Source organism: Choloepus didactylus, chromosome 3, assembly GCF_015220235.1.
Source record: "Choloepus didactylus isolate mChoDid1 chromosome 3, mChoDid1.pri, whole genome shotgun sequence".
Classification (NCBI taxonomy): Eukaryota; Metazoa; Chordata; class Mammalia; order Pilosa; family Megalonychidae; genus Choloepus; species Choloepus didactylus.
Genome location: NC_051309.1, coordinates 11,069,031 through 11,088,907, shown reverse-complemented (window position 1 = coordinate 11,088,907; position 19,877 = coordinate 11,069,031).

Genomic DNA, 19,877 nt, shown 5'->3' with positions numbered 1-19,877 from the left:
ATCTCTGTATGTATCTTTATCCATCCATCCATCCATCTATCTATCCACCCACATCCAGAGATATATTCATAAAAAATAAGGAAAAATACCCAGAATAAGTACATCTCTCATTTCTGCCACTGATCATAAGAGTCATAGCAGAATTTATAACTACCTTCTTTCTTTACCCATTTCATGCCCCCTTTACCCTCAGTAAGTATCTCAGCTGGTTCTATGCCTGCTGGGGTGACCCAAACCTTCATTCCTGAAGAGTCTGAGCCATTAATACTCCTGTCTAGATTGGGGTGCTGAAGTTTTCTATTGACTTTAACTACAGGGCATGGCAATACTAAGAGATTCCCTAAAGGATCTTCCGTATTCTGGCAGAGTCTGCCTTACCACCATTGTGTAGTAGCAGTCCAATTTCTCCTTGGTAATCAGGATCAATCATCCCAGTCAGTATATCTCTTTTTGCCTGTTGATTCAGAGGCATGAGGAGCTCAAAGTGGTTGGATTACAAACTTAACTTTCAATTCAATGGACGCATCTCTGTGTCTCCTGGTGGAGGCACACCTCCTTTTGGAAATAATACCTGTAGACCAGCAAAGCTTAAGGTTGTGGGAACAGGAAACAAACATTTTTCTAAAGGATCACTAGGGGTAATCGTTGGTGGCAAACCCCCATTTCCACCCTTTGATTCCTGGATCTGTGATTCCTGGCTATGAGAGAAAAGACACTGTAAAGTGGAAACTGATTTAGAGCATGTATAACCTCATAGAGAATATTATCCCAGCCCTGCATGGTACTGGCACCCAGTTGGCACTGTAACTGAATCTTCAAAAGACCACTCCACCAATCTATCAATCTGGTTGCTTCAGGACGATGGGAAACCAGTGAATTCCATGATCTTGGGTCCATTTCCACCCTTCATTTGCTGTGAAGTGGTTTCCTTGATCAGAAGCATCATCATGTGGAAAACCATGTCTGTGGAGAATGCATTCTATAATTCCATGGATGGTAGTTTTGGCAGAAGTGTTTCAAGCAGGGAAAACAAATCTGTATCCAGTTAAAACAAAGTGCTGCCCCTTCCATGATGGAAGTAGTCCAATGTCATCAACCTGCCAGGTAGTTAGGTGGCTGATCACCTTGGGGGAATGGTGCCTTATAAAGGACTGAATGATTATTTCTGCTGCTGGCAGATTGGGCACTCAGCAATGGATACAGTAACTCTAGCTTTGGTGAGTAGAAGACCATGTTTCTGAGCCCATGTATAATCTCCATCCCTACTTCCATGGACAATTTCTTCATGAACCCATTGGGCAATGATGGGAGTGACTGGGAAAGAGGCCGACTGGTATACAAAGAATGAGTCATCTATCCACTTATCAAAATCCTCCTCTGCTGAGGTCATCCTCTGGTGAGCATTCACCTGGGACACAAACATTTTCATGGTTTTCACCCATTCAGAAAGGTCTACCCAATTTTTCAATCATGTTCCATCCAAATCCCTCACTATCCACCCAAACATTGGTCATAGCCCATGAGTTGGTATCAAACCTTACCTCTGGCCATTTCTACTTCCATGCAAAATGAACATCTATGTGCACTGCTTAAAATGCTACCTGCTGGGATATTTCCCTTTACCTCTCTCCTTCTGGCATGTCTTAGAAAGGGGCTGTAGTGCTGCAGCTGCCCAATTTCAGGTCGGACCTGCATATGGGACCATCTGTAAAGGGAACCTTCTGTAAACCAGGCCAAATTTTCTCTTCTTCATTCAACTGATAATTGGAAATTCCCCAAGAGGCCAAAGCTGTGAGCTGATGGAGAGAAGGTAATGTGGCTGGAATGCGGGCTATGGCCACATGGGATGTTTTCTTGTGTAATTTACTTGTGCCTTCAGGGCCAGCTCATGCCTGATCTCATATATACCACTTCCATTTGATAATGCAGTGCTGCTGTGCACATCCAACTTTAAGACATGGAATGCCACACAATACCTAGGGCAACTCAGGTCTCATGGTAACTTGGTGGCCCAAGGTTAAGTGCTTGGTGTTTATTAAGACCCAGTAGCACATCAAAACCTGTTTGTCAAAAGAAGAGTAATTATCTTCAGAGGATAGCAGGGATTTGCTCCAAAATCCTAGGGGTCTGCACTTCAATGCTTCTACAGGGGCTTATCAAGCATTCTAAACAGCTCTCTTTGCCACTGACACTTGAAGCTTACATCATTGGATCTGGTGGATCATACATCCCAAGTGGCAGATCAGCTTGCACAACAGCCTGGATCTATTACCAAGTCTCTTCTTGTTTTGGTCCCTGCTCAAAACTAGCAGTCTTTCAGGTTACTCTGTACATGGGCCAGAGTAGCACACCCAAATGATGAATATTTTGTCTCCAAAATCCAAAATGGCCAACTACGTGTTATAGCTCTTAATTGTTGTAGAAGGGGTCAGATGCAACAGCTCATCCTTTACCTTAGAAGGGATATGTCAACATGTCCCACACTACTGGACACCTAGAAATTTCACTGAGGGGGAAAGCTCCTGAATTTTTGTTGAATTTGCTTCCTATCCTCTGACAACACAACCATCTTCCCAAGAAGTCTAGAGTAGTTAGTACTTCATACTCACTAGGTACAATCAGCAAAATATCATCGACATAACTAACTGATGTGATTATATGGCAGGGAAAGGCTATCAAGGTCCCTACAAACTAGATTACGACATGGGGCTGGAGAGTTGATCTCTGAGGTAGGACACTAAAGATGTGTCGCTGGCCTTCCCAGTTAAAAGCTGATTGTTTCTTGTGGTCTGTATTAACAGGTATCAAGAAAAATCCATTGACCAACTCAAGCATTGCATGCCACCTACCTGCAGATGTGCTAATGTGCTTAAGCAATGATACTACATCTGTAACAGCAACTGCAGTTGGAGTCACCACCCGGTTAAGTTTAGGATCATCCACTGCCATCCTCCAAGATCAGTCTGATTTCTGCACAGTACAAATAGGAGAAATAAATGGGAATGTGGTGGGAATCACTACCCCTGCAACTTCCAGGTCCTCTATGGTGGCACTAATCTCTGTCATCCTTCCAGGGATGCAATGTTGCTTTTAATTTACTATTTTCTTAGAGGCAGTTCTAGGGCTTTCACTTGGACTTTTCTTCCATAATAGTCTTCAATCAATGATTCAGGGAACCAATGTGGGGATTCTGCCCATGGCTGAGTATGCTAATCCTATATGCATTCTGGAACTACTGGAGAAATAACCACCAGATAGTTTATGGACCCAATGGACCCACTGTGAGATAGATCAGAGCTAAAATTCAACTGCTCTTCTGACCTGCATAGGCCCTTACTCTGACTGGTGGACCACAGTGACATTTTGGATCTCTGGGAATTAATGTCAGTTCAGAGTTCATTTACAGTAAACCCTCAAATGTCTGAGAAAATAGTAAAAATCTGGAAGCAACTCAAATGCCAATCAACTGATAAATGGACAAACAAAATGTTATATAATCATGTAATGGAATATTATATGGTAATGAAAAATGAAGTACTGATATATGCTACAAAATGGAAAAATCTTGAAATCATTATGCTAAGTGAAAGAATCCAACCCTGAATAGTATATTATTCTATTTCCATGAAACTTCCAGGGCAGGTAAATCCATAGAGGCAAAATATATATTAGTGGTTAACTAGGACTGGGAGGGTGTGTGAGAATGGGGAGTGAATGGGGAGTGAGTGGGTATGGCATCTGTTTTGGGTGGGATAATGTTCTAAATTTTAGTGAGTGGCTGATATGGGTCATGTATCTTAATAAACAGTACACTATCACATTAGCAATACATTAGTTACAGTTTAGTCATATGTAAAAGTTTGGCTAACTTCTTATACACTTTTTGCACACACCTTCATCTGTCAAGCTAGGTTTAACTCAAATACCACTTCTGCCTTGAAGTTTTGAAGTTTTTAGTGTCTTGTCCCTGTAGAGTTATTTTTTTTTCTTCCCATTTTGTCTCAAGCCTGTCTTTTACAGACACAAAGCATGTTACCATTTTTTTAACCAGGCTATCAATTCATAATTCATAATCAAGAACATAGTAGGGTCCCAATAAATGATGTTGCAAAAAAAGAGGCAGTTGTTCTCAATCAGTGATCAAAACGCTGTCCTGTCAGCTGAAACAAGAGAGCACAATTTTGTTTCACATACACAAATAATTAATAAAATGGACAGCTTAATAACATTTTAGTATTGGGCATTTCCACGTAAAAATCCAGATTTCTGGACTCTAAATTTGCAAGGTTGGAAAATTGGGCCTCTGTTCCTGCATAGTAACAGTTAACTGAACAGTTGCTGCATGCTAACTTGCCATAGACTTTACCACTCACTTCTGTACATGTTCATTTATTTATATTTTCTGCCTGCTGTAGGTATGCATTGAGTAAATGACTCCTGTATTAGCCTGTCAAGTATTATGCAGCTTTCAGCTTAGAAGGAATCCTGTTTTTATTTTATTGAAATTGCCTTATAGCTGAGCGTAGCATTAGAAGGGACCCAAAGTTCCAGATGACTTGGTGAGTTAAAGAAGTTGGTGAGTCATCAGAACATTCATGTCTGCTATTATTCCTGCCAGTATCAAAAATAGAAGGTTTATCATCCTCCAACAAACTTCTGAGTTACTATCTACACTGACTCTTGGGCTAAACATGTAATTTAGTAAATAATTAATTGTACTTTTCATCTTAGTAAAATTCCCCTGTTTTTTAATGCTGAGTTCTGCTCAGAAGTCCCGAAAATTTCCCCCCAGAGATAGGCTGTCTCTGAGGCAATTTTCAATTCATAAATTCCTGTCCTGTGAGCTCGCTCAGTACCTGACTGACACTGCACCTGCTCTTCAACCACTCTGCATGCAGAAACCTAAGAAACATGACCCCATTCAGTCTTGTGGCTTCAAGCACAATCTATAGCTTCATCCTAGACCTTTCCCCAAAATTCTGAGGCTCATTACAAGTTTTACTCCTACCGTCCACTTAATTATCCAATGGGTGCCTCAAGCTTACACCCTTGATATCCCTCAAACCTGCTCTTTCCATGTCAGTAGTGGCAACTCCATTCTTCCAGCTGCTCCTGCAAAACTTTGCAGTAATCCTTGATTTCTCACTTCATCTCACCACCCAAATCCTGTCCATCAGCAAATCCTGTTGGCATTATCTTCAAAATATATCCAGAATCTGACCACATCTCCCTAACCACACCCCCAGCCCAGCCTCAGCTCTTACCTGACACCTTGCACAAGCCTCCACACCCATCTTCCTACTTCTGCTTCGGCTTCCCAAGCTCCTACCAGTGTATTCTCAGAACAAAAACCTGAATAATCCTTTTGAAATGGAAGTCACATCTTATGTCCTGGCCTCGCATTTTCCTCCAGCTACAAGCAAAAACATTACCAGGGCCTTCAAGCCCAAGATGCTCCAAGCTTCTGTTCTCTCTCTGACCTCTTCCCCTAACTGTCCCCCCTCCCTCCACACCATTCACTGGCCTGGGAATGCTCTTTCCTCAGATATCTACCTCACTAGGACTCTGTCTTCGCCTCTTTACTCAAATTTTACTTTCTCTGTGAGGCATTCAAGAACAACCTCTTTAAAATCACAGCCCCAACACTCCAGTCCTCCTTTCCCGATTTCTGTTTCCTAATTAGCATTTATCACCATTCTTATCTTTTAGTATATATTTTATACAGTATGTATATCTTTCTATAGGAATAGATATATAAATGTATTTATATTTGTTCTTATACTTATTATACATAAATAGTAATTTATATATTTTATTTGTTCATATAGTTTACTCAATATTTTACTTCATCTTGTTCACTGTCTGTCTCACTCACCACAATATATAAGCTCCAGGGCAGAGATTTTCGTTGGTTGTATTTCCTGCTGAATCCCCAAGGTCTCAGGGATGTCCTGGCAGAAAGTCCCTCAAGAAATTAAGTTAATTAGTTACTTCCATCCACACCCCACTAGCCAGAAGCCATCACATGGTCCCCAAGCTAGCCGCAGGGAATTGTGGGAAACGTAGACGGCGTGGGGAAGAGCGGTTGGCACCAGCGTCTGGGCCTCAGGGATGTGCAGGGAGGCAGCGCATGCGCAATGCTGTGCATGCCGTAGCATGCGCTTTCCTGCCTTCCACTTTCACTTACCTCGGAGACCCTGAGGCTCGGCCTGAGTTCATCGCCTTTGTCCCTTTCCCTTGATCCCTCAGGTAAACAAAGTAGCGCTTGTCACCAGAGCTGGGGGAGTCAGCCTTTCCTTCATCTATTGTGAGGGAAACTACCATTTCCTTCTTTAAATGAAAGCAAATTCATTTATTGTTAGAAATTTGGCATCTCCCCAACTACTCCCACAAAAGAACCTACTTTGCAATGTTTCTTGTGCTCCCTCCCACCTCAGGACTTCCTTAACTTTAAAGCCACCTCTATAAACTTCCTGGCTTTAAAATAATAAATCAACTTACCTGACACACAGTGGACTTGAAATTCATCTGTGGGGCAGAGTACGGATATTAAAAGACCAAAACTAACAAAAATAATAAAGCATTCCCATACGAAGAGAGGGAGAGAGAAAGGGAAACAATTCTTATCTCCTAGGCAATTTATTACATTTCAATAATACCAAGATCTCTGAGAGCAGGATTTCTTCCCTGCTATAAACCCACAGAGCCTAGCATAACACAGTGCCTGGCACAGAGTAGGGGCATAATGCAAATTTGTGGATGATTGAAATGAATGCTAGTCTCTGTGCTTGGTTATATAAACATGTAATAGCATTTAATCTTCCTATTAAGCTTCACAGATACATGTCATTATTCTCTTCTGCAGATGCAAAAACAAATTCAGAGGTGGAATAACTGGCCCAATGTTGAACAGACAATAAGGAATAGAGCTGAGAATGGGATCAGGTCTTTCTGGAGCCAATTCCCTTACTCTTTGCAGTACACCCCACTGTCTGATAAGGTAGGATGAGCCCAAGGCCAACATCCCTGAGAAGCCTTGCCCTGAAGCAGCCAGGACAGAAAGTAGGATGATAATTTTATGTACCAAATTAGGTCAGTTATGGTGTCCAGTTGTTTGGTCAAACAGTGGCCTAGTTGTTGCTGTGAAGGTATTTTGTAAATGGGATTAGCATCTACAATCACTTGACTTTAGGTAAAGGATATCATCCTCCATATTGTGGGTAGGTCTTATCCAATCAATTGGAGGCCTGAAAAGAAAATAACTGAGGTTCCAGAAAACAGAAGAATTTCTACCTCAAGACTGCAACTTCTACTCCTGTCTGAATCTCCAGCCTGTCGGCTTTGCCTAAGAAATTTGAACTCAAGACCTCGACATCAGTCTTCCCATAATTTCCAAGCTTTTGGCTGCACCACAGAATTCAGACTTGCCAGCCCCCATAAGTGTGTGAGCCAATTCCTTAAAAAACAATGTCTAAATCTTTTTATATATACATACATATATCCTGATATATATATATATGTAACATACATATATGTTAGTTCTGTTTCTCTGGAGAACTCTAATACAGACAGATCAGCTGCCATTTGCAGGCACTGCTTTGACCCGATATGATTTCTGAGAGCAGTTAAAATCCTCAAAAATCTTCAAACAGGATATGGAAGGATGGACTTACAGCCCACCCTAAACTCCCTTGGAAAAAGAAAGGCAACACCTACACGAATTGCCTCCCAGATCGCCACTTGAACCCCAGTCACAGACCTATATATACTCATCTAAAGAGAGATTAAAAATGACCTTGTTAATCATAGTAAACTTTGATCACACACTTTTTGCTGCCAAGCATTGTGATTTTCAGGCATTTGTCTAAGTTATCTCTCATGGCAATCCTCTGCATAAGTGCTATTATCATCCCCATTTATCAATTGAAGTGAAATGACCTGTTCAAGGTCACATGTATCATAGCATACAAGCAGGGACTTCAAAGTAGATCTGTCTTACTACAGAGGCTGAGATTTAAGCCTCTGTGCTGGACACCATCAAGCAATTACAGCCCTCCAAGTGGGTTCTTATTATCTTACAAAAGGAGATAAGGAGGATCCGGGAGGTGAAGTAATGTAACAAATACCACACAGCCAGAAAGTTGCAGAACCAGTCTTCAAACCCAGACAGGCTGACTCCAGCACCCAAGCTCATATTCCTTATGATATTCTCCCTCCAGGTTTCTAAGTGTGCAGTATAACTGAATAATAACCTGATGAACAAACAGACTGGGTCAAAGAAACATTTACCTCCAACTATCCCTGGGCCTCAAATTAACCATCTCTCTGGAATAGAAACAATTGTGTCCTAAAATACTCACAAGTCTATGTCTATTTTTGCATTTAAGACAGTCAAATGAAATACAAATGAATAAGTGTTCTAAAACAAGGGTCTTTTTGGAGTAACAGGAGGAAGAATTACTTTTGCCTCATGTATTTTGCTTTGTCCATAGAAATACTTGGTTTAGCAGTTTAGGAGTTATTCTAGAACTTTCTTGGTCATCTCGATAATTTGTTGGCTATATTTTTTGTTGTGTGTTCAGCTCTATGGGTCATGACCGCATTCTTTAAATTCCTGTTGATATTAAATTGTACTATGGAGATCCTACTTTAAGCTATGACAACAATCTCTTTTATGACTGCTAATAAGAGATTACCTGAAAATATCTGAGAGAACATTCTAGTAAGGACAGAGCCCTAAGAGGGGTCATCCCTGAGGCTTGCCAAAAGGAAGGAGTGTGACCATTAGATTTAACCAGGGAAATCTTGTCTAGAGGGGCCAAACCAAAATCAGGATGCAGGAAGACAAAGACAAAAGTAGTGGACAGGAACAAAATTTGAGCACCACAATTTATGAGGCTAGAGAGAAGTGGGGGCTGGGGGCGAAGGAGATAATCGGAGAGAAGATAAGTGGAACTAAAAGGAGCGGGATGGTTCAAACCACAGGCTATTGAAGACTGAGTTTCTTTTGGACCCTGTAGACTGGGACAGAATCCAGCCTGTGCAGCTGAGGGGTTGAGCAGGACCAAGGGTCCACCAGTGGTCTGCCTAGTTTGTCTTGGGCCAGGAACTTCCTAACAGTGGGGAAAACCCAACTTGTACCATTTGGAGCAGGCACCAACTTAGCAACTTCTCTCCAGAGTGATGTAGCTGGGAGTGATCCTGGAAGGCAGAAATGGGGAAAAATGAAAGAGGAAGCAAAAAAAAAGAGGGAGAAAGGAGTAAAGCAGAGGTATGACTGATCAGAACCTAGTTTCCTGCCATCTAGAAACCTGACTGGTGGCCACTGGAAGGAGCTAAACCCTCCACAGCCTTGGCCTCTGAAAGCCCCAACAGTATTAGTGGATCTCAGGTAAGCTTTCCCCTATAGGGGAAAAAAGTCCCTTTCTCTACACCTGCCATTGGAGAGTCTTAACCAAATAATCTTCCCTTCTTGGCCCAGCAATGAGAGGAATTTGTTGTTATACACCAGGAGGACTCATAATTATTCATACATAAGGGTTGGCTGTTTGTATTAACTATGCCTCTGGCCTGAACATGCCTCTTTTCAAGTTATAGTTCTTAAGTTAATAATTACCGAAATAATTTCATGCCTCTCCAACTCTATGGCTGAATCACTGGCTAGGCTGACAAGAAACATCATTGGTTTAAAATTTTTAAAACAATATTACTTACCTTATAGACAATGAATAAAAGCACAAGTGCTTACAAGCTCATATCCTGGAGTAAAATGAGCAGGGTATCAGTCCCCACTCAGATGTCTACAAGTTGTATGACCTTGAGAAAATAACTCATCCTTTCTGAGTCCAAGTTTTCTCCACTGTAAGACCAGGAAATAACTGCTTGCCTCAGAGAGGTGTGTCAAAGAGTAAACATGATAAAATATACAGGTAAAGCACTTAGCACAGTGCTGACACATGGCAAGCCTTGAATAAATGATAAGACGTCTTCATATTATAAGATCAACTTTGAAAATATCACTAAAGGTATTTTATTGTTATTGCTGTTTAGTTTGTCCATTTCCTTAGGTCTACTACTGGAACAAAACTGTACCATAGTGAAGGTAATAATAATGGTAATAGCATATGCAGTGGGCAATTTCTGAGCCAGGAATTATTCTGTTTAAGACATTTAATCCACAGAGCAACTCTGTATAGTAAGAACCACCATAGCCCCATTTCACAGATAAGAAAACTGACAACCAGAGGAGTTACGTAATTGGTCAAGGTCATAGAGCAAGTAAGTGTCAAAGCTGGGATTTGAACACAGGCAGCCTGACTCCAGAACCCTAACTACTCCTGTCTCAGAATTGTCACTCTAACACATGGTTAAATCTGAAAGAGGACCAAAGAAACCCCAACTCTTTCCTGTAACAACATAACCACCATCTCCCATTCAAGCATCTCATGCAGGGCCCTGACTGCTAAGCAAAGTACAAAGACCAGGTGAGCTCCTTGCAGCATTGGGAAGAGGCAGTATTTTACACTGCTGCCCCTGCTGGTGACTTGTTGCACTGGCTCTTTGTTCCAAAACCTGTTTTATAGCCTGAGAACTGCAGGAGTTCAGCAGGTTGCTGGTCAGTTGGGTCAATGGCAGAAATGAGAAATGATAGGTTAGCTGTTCGTAAAATGTGATGTGTGCAATAAACAGAGGCTGCACTATTCTGCTATTGAATCCAGAGAGAGTGGCCTGAAGGCTTTTGCTTTAGTGGTTTCTCTCTTTCCTTATAACGTAAATCTGAAATATTTATGTATTTTATTTTTTGGTGTTGCTTTGGGTTTTGCCATAAACCCTTTTGTTTGCAATTAGCTTTAAAAAAAAAAAAAGTACATATTTAAATACTAAATATCTTTTTTTGAAGACGATGATGCCTGAATGCTTATCAACATTTACACCTTCAATGGGGAGTGAGCGTGGGGCATCTGTCAAAAATCCAAACCCGTGAAAAAAAGCATCAGCATTCATCCTCAAATGTCAGAAGTGATGTAAATAAGACCATACCTCAAGATGAATATCTGTCACATGGAGCTATAGGAGGTGCATTCACATAATCACTCTACAAAGCATGATTTTTCTAAAAAGTAGATATTAACTACTTCTTTTGCCTCCTTAAACTCATAAATGTGTCCCAGTTTGCACGATAATTATATGACCATATTAATGATGGCCTCTTTTCACAAATGAGTTGAGTCAATTTACAAAAAAAGACGCATATTGTGAAATAGCTAAAGAAAGTAGAAGTAGAATTTTGGCACTAAGAAAAAGTGCACAACTCTACCGCTGTGATCCAGTGACAAACTTGGTTTTGAGTTTCCTGGTGGTCAAAGCAAAAATGTAACATGACCAATTGTGCTTTTCTAATTTCCAGAAAGGGCAGAGATACTGATTCTTTTCTAAAACAAATTTTATACATGGGAATTGCTATAGGAGACACACAACAATTAAATGGATATTGAGGGAAATTGGGAGTTCTGAAACATTATTCATGTATTTGGGTCATCTTCTTCCCTTGACTGTTGGATTTTAGTCATGTGAGAACATTTTTGATAAACTGAAGAAACAGATAATGGAAATAGATATCTACAATGTTATTTCCTGGCAAGTGGAGGTGGCAGGTACACAAACACTGCATATATATATATATATACACACACACATATATATATACACACACACATATATGTATGTGTGTATATATATCACTGTGTATATAATTAATATATATTTTATATCCATCTATCTATCTATCTATCTATCTATCTATCTATCTATCCGTATAACTCTGTGGTTCCCTGTATGGAAATGTCAAGGGAGTTGTTCCATGGCCTTATGAAATTCATTCTATCTCTATGGCTAAAGTTAATATTCATACTAAGAAAGAAAGTGTTTGGAATGGTAAATTTCACTTAGAAGGAAAAAACAAAAACAGCCTAATCCTCAGAGAACACGTGGTGTCTCAGTATCAGTATCTCAGGGTGACTGATTCATGCATCTGAATCCGTGCAGAGCCCCTCAGTTATGTGATTTCTGGGTCATTAAAAGACAGAAGCTATAGGTAATATCTGGAAACCTAACTTAAACATCCATTAACAGAGTACAATTGAGCAACTAAAGCAAATGAACTAGATCTATATGGAACAACTTTTATAAAACATCCTGTTGTATGAAATCAAAGCTAATGACAGAGAGAGATTCATGGTATAACAATGTTGGTATATATTTTTAAAAACATTGGCATATCATTTATGGATTAGAAGTATAAATATTTAATAGATTAGACATCAAACTCATCCTAGTAGTTGTGACTGGGGAAAGAAGGAGTGATATGGAATGGGACTAAGCAGAGGACTTCATTTCTACAATATTTTAATTTTATAAGAAACAATGCATGAAGAAAATATTATAAAATGTTAATGCCAGTTAATTCTAAATGGTAGATGCCCAATGGTTGTTAAATTATTCTGTTTGCTTCTGAATCTTTCAATTTTTGCTTTTCCAGATAATGAAAGCATATCTGTTTGATATGCTAAGGAACCCTCCTTACACTATAAACCAAGGTCAGGCAAGGTCAGGCAAGCATTTCTCCATGTATCATAGCTTTGCTCACCCTAGGATTGAGGGCAGTCCCCAGAAGAGAACTGCATTTTTTGGGAGAGTGAGAGGAATACTGGGAAAGTGAAAGCTTTTTGAGGCTTCTTCAGCACAGCAATGTTTCAGGGCAACTTTGAAGCAACCTGAATTCCCTTTGTTACTGCACCATGGATCATATTTTCTGTAAGCTTCCTTTTGTAGGATTTGTATAATAATGAAAAAGGGTTGGTCCAACTCAATCATGTGTTGGATACTTAGCAAGCACTCAATAAGTTCTTCAAAGTAGTAATTGATATCGATACCCAGATTTCCCTGATTCTGGATGCAAACCACCTTGTCAAGGGAGATAAACATATTGAAAAACTAAATACCTTAGGTTGTCATTATTGTTCTTGAGGAAAATGGGATTTGGAATGGGGACTCCCATTTTGAACATTTAAGATGTGTCTCCGCAAACAATATGGATTTGTTTTAGCATGCCACTTTCTCTCTGGAACGTTGCCATCATCAAATTTGTCATCCTGGCCTACTTTTACTAATTCTTCAAAGCTTACATGATCACCTCCTAGGAAGCCCCACTCTTTCCTGTCCAGTCCCCATGATCAGTTACAGCACTGTCCTGAGTGTGTAGCCATAGCATTCTGTGCATGTCTCTTTCCTAATATTTCATATATATGTGGATCTTCCTTTTAGTTAGCAGAGAATATTTGAGGGGATAGAAAAGTTTTTATTTTCTGAATGTTAATGAATTTTCCTAAGTTATCTGAAGGTCATATCATGTATGTGTTGATTGTATAGCATTATCTTTTAACTTTATTTGAGTTAAAGGAAACCCACATCATTTAATGTACTGAGCAGATGTGGTTACAGAAAGCCTGGCCTACTGACTCTGTTGCCCAATGGCCATAACTGATGGGCCCAGTGTAGACACTGGACAAAAGGATCACCCGTTCATAGCTTGACCTGGTCTATGACCAGGACTGACAAGAATAATAATCAGCTTCTTCTCAATATTTACCTTGAACTAGACTAAGCATTTCTCATGTTATCTGTTTTATTACTGACAACAATCTGAAAGGGAAAAGAACTATACTTTTCCCTATATGACCATGAGAAAATTAAAGTTCTGAGGTTAGCTTAAGGTCACCAAGTTATTAAATCTTGGAGCTGGATTTTTATCTGAGTTCTGTGGGTCTCCAAAGACAAATTCTTAAAGGCTGGTATGAAAAGAGTGAGCCTCAACATCAAATTCCCTTCTTACAAAGTTGGAGTTTGGTAACATGGACAGACCCAGGCCAATACAATGTGCTCAGAAGCTGAGGTGATGCCTGGAGATGAAGCCAGGTCCAGAGAGTCCATGTGGAATCAGGAGTAGTCAATCCCAGTAACCAAAGAAAGTTCCATTCTACTGTGTGGAGAACTGAGTGGCATGCAGGAAGTGGCACAGAACCTATTGACAGATGAAGGAAAAGACCAATGACCTCCTGCTGGGAGAGGCCTAGGGCCATTTTGGATGATGACTCTCCCCTCCAGGGTCTTCATGATCCTGACTTTATATGAAATTGCTATGTCTTTTATTATACTTGCTTATGTACCATTCTAATGAATCATCTTATCTTAAACACAAGGGCCTAAATGGTAGAGATACCTTATTACCTCTTATATTTCCCTGCCCAGTGAGGCAACTGAGGCTCAGAAAGATCAAATAACTTGCTCAAGATCTTAATTCAAACCTAGGTATGAATGACTTTGAAACCTATTTTCATGTCTCCAAATGTTTTCTGAGGACGATCTAAACATCAGGATGCCAGATCATTACTGGCTGAGATGAATGCAGGATACTATTTCTCCTTATTCATAAAGCAGACCTGAAACTGATCCATGAGAGACTTTGAGGCACTATGGTGCGTGGAAGGGAGTCCATACAAGAGACTGAATGAATGTCAAGGTGTACAGGTGCACATGTGTGCAGGTGCATGTGTGTGTAGGAGGTTTGTGCATGCTGAAGAATGCAATTGTGTGTCTTTGTGGAAATGTGAGTACGTGGATGGGTCTGGATGTATCTGAGCAAGAATGTATGCATGAATATATTTGTGCAGATACTGGGGATTTGTTTTGTTTTGTTATCTCTAAAAGAAACAGCAATTTTCAAAAAGAAAATCTATTGGAAAAAAAAATCAAAATTCCCTGTCTGTTAGAGATTTGGCCTAAACCTAAATACGTCAACTCTCAACTTTCCATTTGATAAGATCTCAGCCTAGATTAGGTAGAAGAATTGCTTATTTCATTAACCTTGAGCTTTCTGGGCCTTTTTATCTTCTTGCTGAGATTGTTTAATTGGGAAGAATCAGAAAAATTTCCAGGGAACCTTTATGAACATTTAACAAAATGAATTGTAGTAACGTTACTGACATACACACATGACTTTATGACTCACAAAATACTTTCAGTTCTGTAATTTTATTTGACCCACATAATACATCTTTGAGGGAGGCCTTTTAAAGTTGCAGGAACTGAGGTTCAGGAAAGTGACACTGGCAGCCAGTGTGACTCTGTCAATACAGGGGAAAAACAACATTTTAATTCCAGTCTTCTTTCTCCCAGGCCTGAACCCTTGAAAATGGGCACTAGAATGTTACTTTATTTTACTTATTTCCTTTGCAGTAAACTACCCTCTTCTCATTAATTTTAATTAGTTTCTACCCAAGAGTTTTATGTATGTTTTGGTAATGTGCAGCCTCCTGGTACCCATGATGAGAAAATCTCTCTTATCCCCCTGTTTTTTTTTTGTTGTGGCCTAAAGATATGCCTTTGGCCTGCATATAAACTCCTTCTGAAGTCTCCCTGAGTGCTGTGTCTGTTTTCTGTATGCCACAACAGTGTTTCTCAAACTTGAAGAATGCTCAGATTCCATGTGCAAGAAAAGCATTCTCGCAGACTTCCAGTGTTGGCTTGGATAATTTTATTATAATGTAATTTAAATATGCCTGTATAAAAACTCATTAAAATTACCTTATACTTATAGCTTTTATACAAGAATTAAGCCAAAAAGTATTTGTGAACTAATCACAAACAAACTATGAAGTCATTACAATCCAAACGATCACTTTCAGATTCATGTCTGTTGAAATCATGTTGCTAACACTAAAAATTCTGTTTGAAATGTGAGTATAGTAATCACTACTTTGGCAAAGACTGCATGTGTTTATCTGTATGTTATGTTTCTGCATGTGTGTACTGCCTGCAATATTTTCCTCTGTTTAATTAATTATAAGTTATGATGTCATTTGGTTTTTATTTGAAATGAATGGATGATTTCCATATTAGATTAAACCTTGGTACCTTTTTCACTATTAAATACTGCACAATGGAAACACAATAAAAACCACAAAAACATGAATAAGGAAATTTCTTAGCAGTATGTTGTTATGAGTAGTCCTCCAAAGGACCTAGAATAGACAAATTAATTCTTAAAGACTGCTGTTTTAGTTTCCTTGGCCACTCAAGCAAATACTATGCAATTGTTTGGCTTAAGCAATGGAAATGTATTAACTTATGGTTTTGAGGCTAAGACAGAGATCTAAATCAAGGTATCAACAAGGTGATGTCTGAAGACTGGTATTTGGGTTTGGGGGCTGACTGCTGGCATCCTTGGTCTTTGGCTCCTCATGGAAATATACATGGTAGCCTCTCCTGACTTCTCTGTTCTCTTCCATGTTCCATTGAATTTCAGCTTGTGCCCACTCCCTCTGTGGCTATATCTTTGTCTAAATCTCATTCTGCTTACAAAGAACTCCAGTAATAGGATTAAGACTCATCCTGGTTGGGCTTGGCCACACCTTAACTGAAGTAACCTCATCAAAAGGTCTTACTTACAATGGGTTCACACCCACGAGAATGGATTCAGTTTAAGAACAGCTTTCTCTGGGATACATACAACTCCAAAACATCACAGTTATCTTTTAACATATTACATGCAAATAAAAAGAAATGTCTGTAAGGAGAACTCAAGAACAATTAAAGGAGAACAGTTCTAGCAAAATTAACATTGAAGTGTTTAGATTCCTACAGCCGAGAACAGTTTGGTTAAATGAGATGAGAACTGCAGAAGGTACTTTCCAAAAATTATACACAATATTCAAAACATCCCTGTTATAGGTTTCCTTTTATTTCTTGAGAAATATGATGGCATGTCTATGATCACAAAGCTAGCAGGTATCAGAAGCAAGACTGGAGACTTTTTCTGACTGTATACTGGAGGTTAGGTATAACTGCTTAACAGAAATTAAGTGGGAGTTAGCAGAAAAAGGTTTCCTGAGAACTCTTAGATCCCAAGAAGTTAAAGAACAGAGATTTGTAAGTTCTCCTTCAAAAAAAATCTGATATGCCTACCTTCCCAAGTCTCTGTAAACCTTGGAAGGCCAGTGGGACCCAGGTGTGGTCAGTAAAGAGCAGGATGTGAAGCCAGTTGTGCTATAGGCTCAGCAAAATGGAGCTATGTTAAATCAATAAAACCCAGTGGAGTAAATTCTACCTGAGGGAGATCCTTGGTAATAAGGGCTGTGAAATAGGATTCTAAAATTTATTTGAGGAAAAATAGCCTTAAAGGGGCATGATTTGAGTGTCATTCTTGATTTTCCCAGCTTTCCAGACTTGAAATTTGGATAGGGCACAAATTCCAGAATGAAGGAGTGAGTACCTCCAAAAATCCACTCCACTACAAAAGCAACAAGAACATGGGCAAAAGCTCTCGAAAGCAACTTTTTCATAACACAGCCTTGCAAAAATCAAAAGGATGTTTGTTTTAGTTAAATGTCCAAATCTCAGTAGAAACAGAGAGCTTTGTGACATTTTAACTTGCCTTAATCCCATCACCCTCTTCCCAGCTCCATGGTAGCCTTGAAAGTCAACAGCCTTGTAATTATAGTAGCTGCGAAAACCAGCAGGCTACCAGCTACTGGAGGGGAAAGAACAGGTTTGAAGTTCCCCCAAAGCCCTTCTCTAGAGAATTATCACCTTTGGAGCTGTCTGGAAGTTCACTGAACTGTTTCATTTTCAAGGTTTGTCTTTATTTGACTGACTCAGAGCTCACTCTGCACAACACCCCTACACACAGGGCATTTGTCTATAACAATCAGTGGCAATTGTTTAACATCACAGCTGCCAAGGCAGTATTACCAGTTGGTTCTAACAAGAGGCTGACCAAAAAACTTAAAACTTAGTGGCTTGAAACAATACACATTTATATCAAACACTTCTATGGGTCAGAAGTCCAATGTGAGTCTCACTGGGCTAAAAAATGGTATGGGCAGGGCTGCATTCCTTCTTAGATCATAGGGGAGAATCTGTTTCCTTGCCTTTTCTGGCTTCTAAAGACTGCCCACATTCCTTGACCTGTGTGCCCCTACTTCCACCTTGCAGCTTTGATCATTCTTCCACAGTTGCCTCTCTCTCTGACTCTCTGCCTCTGCTTCCCTCCTCCTCCACTTTGAAGGACCCTTGTGAATACATTGGGCCCACCCAGATAATCCAAGATAATTTCCCTGTTTTAAAGTCAGCTGATTGGCAAACTCAATCCCATCAGCAGCCTAATTCCCCTCTGCTATATAACAAAACTTATCTGTAGGACACTAAGATTTTTGGAGGGCAGTTATTCTGCCTTCCACACCAATTGACCATCAATTCCACTCCTAGATATATATCCAAGAGAATTGAAAACATAAGTCCATGCAAAACAAAACAAAACAAAACAAACAAAACAAAAAACATGAATATATATGAATATATTAGCCAAAAAGTAGAAAAACCCAAATGTCAATGAAATGATGAATGGATAAATAAAATGTGGTATATCCATACAGTGGAATATTATTTGGTTGTATAAAGAATGGAGTACTGATATATGGTATAACATGGATTAACCCTGAAAACATTACACTAATGAAAGAATCCAGGCAGTAAAGGTCATATAATGTATGAATCCCTTTATATAAAATGTCCAAAATAGACAAATTCATAGAGACAGAAAGTAGATAGCTGCTAGGAACTGCGGTGAGGGAGGATTGGGACTGCTAATGGGAATGGGGTTTCTTTTGGAGGTGATTGAATATTCTGGAATTAGTGGGGCTCAGTACACACCTTTGTGAGTAAACTAAAAGTTACTAAGCTGCATACTTTAAAAGGGTAAACTTTATGATGTATGATTTATATCTCAACAAAGATGTTATTAAAAAAAAATCCAGGTAAGGATTTGGAATCAAAAGTTGTATCAGCAATAAAGTGAATTCCTTTATGCATATTGTGTTTGGGAATTGGTTTTTCCCAAAGTACATCTCCCTCAGGAGCTTCATATAGAAACTCAGTATGAGAGGGGTGACCAAATGGACTCCTCCTGGCCAGCATTTCATGTCTCCACCATTGTCACCACAAAACCTAGCATCATTTCCCTTATTTTATAGGAAAAGAGGTTTGGCAGTTTGTCCATGGCCACACAACTCACCAGCAGTGTCGGGGATTGGAACCCAGGATTGTCTGCTCCAAAGCCTGTGCTGTTTCTACAATAGCAAACAGCTTCTGAGAAGAATATAATCACCTTCCTCTCATCGGAAACCAGAAACAAAACAAAATGACAGTGATGACAACAGTCATAGACAGTTTCACCACTAAAAGAACATTGCTCCCAGACAGCCACACGTCATCACAGACATGACCACAGTACACTTTAGTTATAATGAAAATTAATCACATGAAACTTCATTTCGCATTTCGCCTAAAGTCTTTTATTTAGTTTGTGATTCCATGATTATTATTCTAACTGAAGAGGGTTTCTGAGGGCTCTCAAACCAAGCCAGTACTGTGCAATGTTCTTGAAAACTTTTTCAACACTTCTGCTTTATTGTCAATTAATATGTATGAGTGTCCAGAAGGTTCATGTCCCAGTATTTGAGAACTGCTTTATGAAGTGACTGATGTAGAAGGCACTGAAAGTGTGTGCATGCATGCAACTCTTACAACTGAGGTTAATTTCTGAGTTTATTTGAGTCACATTTCACTAATCCATTGGCAGAATGTTATATAGGTATGTGACCTGGGTCCTCAAATCTAAGCTCTGAGAAATTAGTATTCATTTATTATGTGAGTAGGTCAGCCAGGTGAAATGATTCCCTTTCGCCGGACTGCAGGGATGACAAGCAATAAATGAATAAAGCTCAGTCTGAGATAATCCAAAAAAGACAACTGTAAAGTGG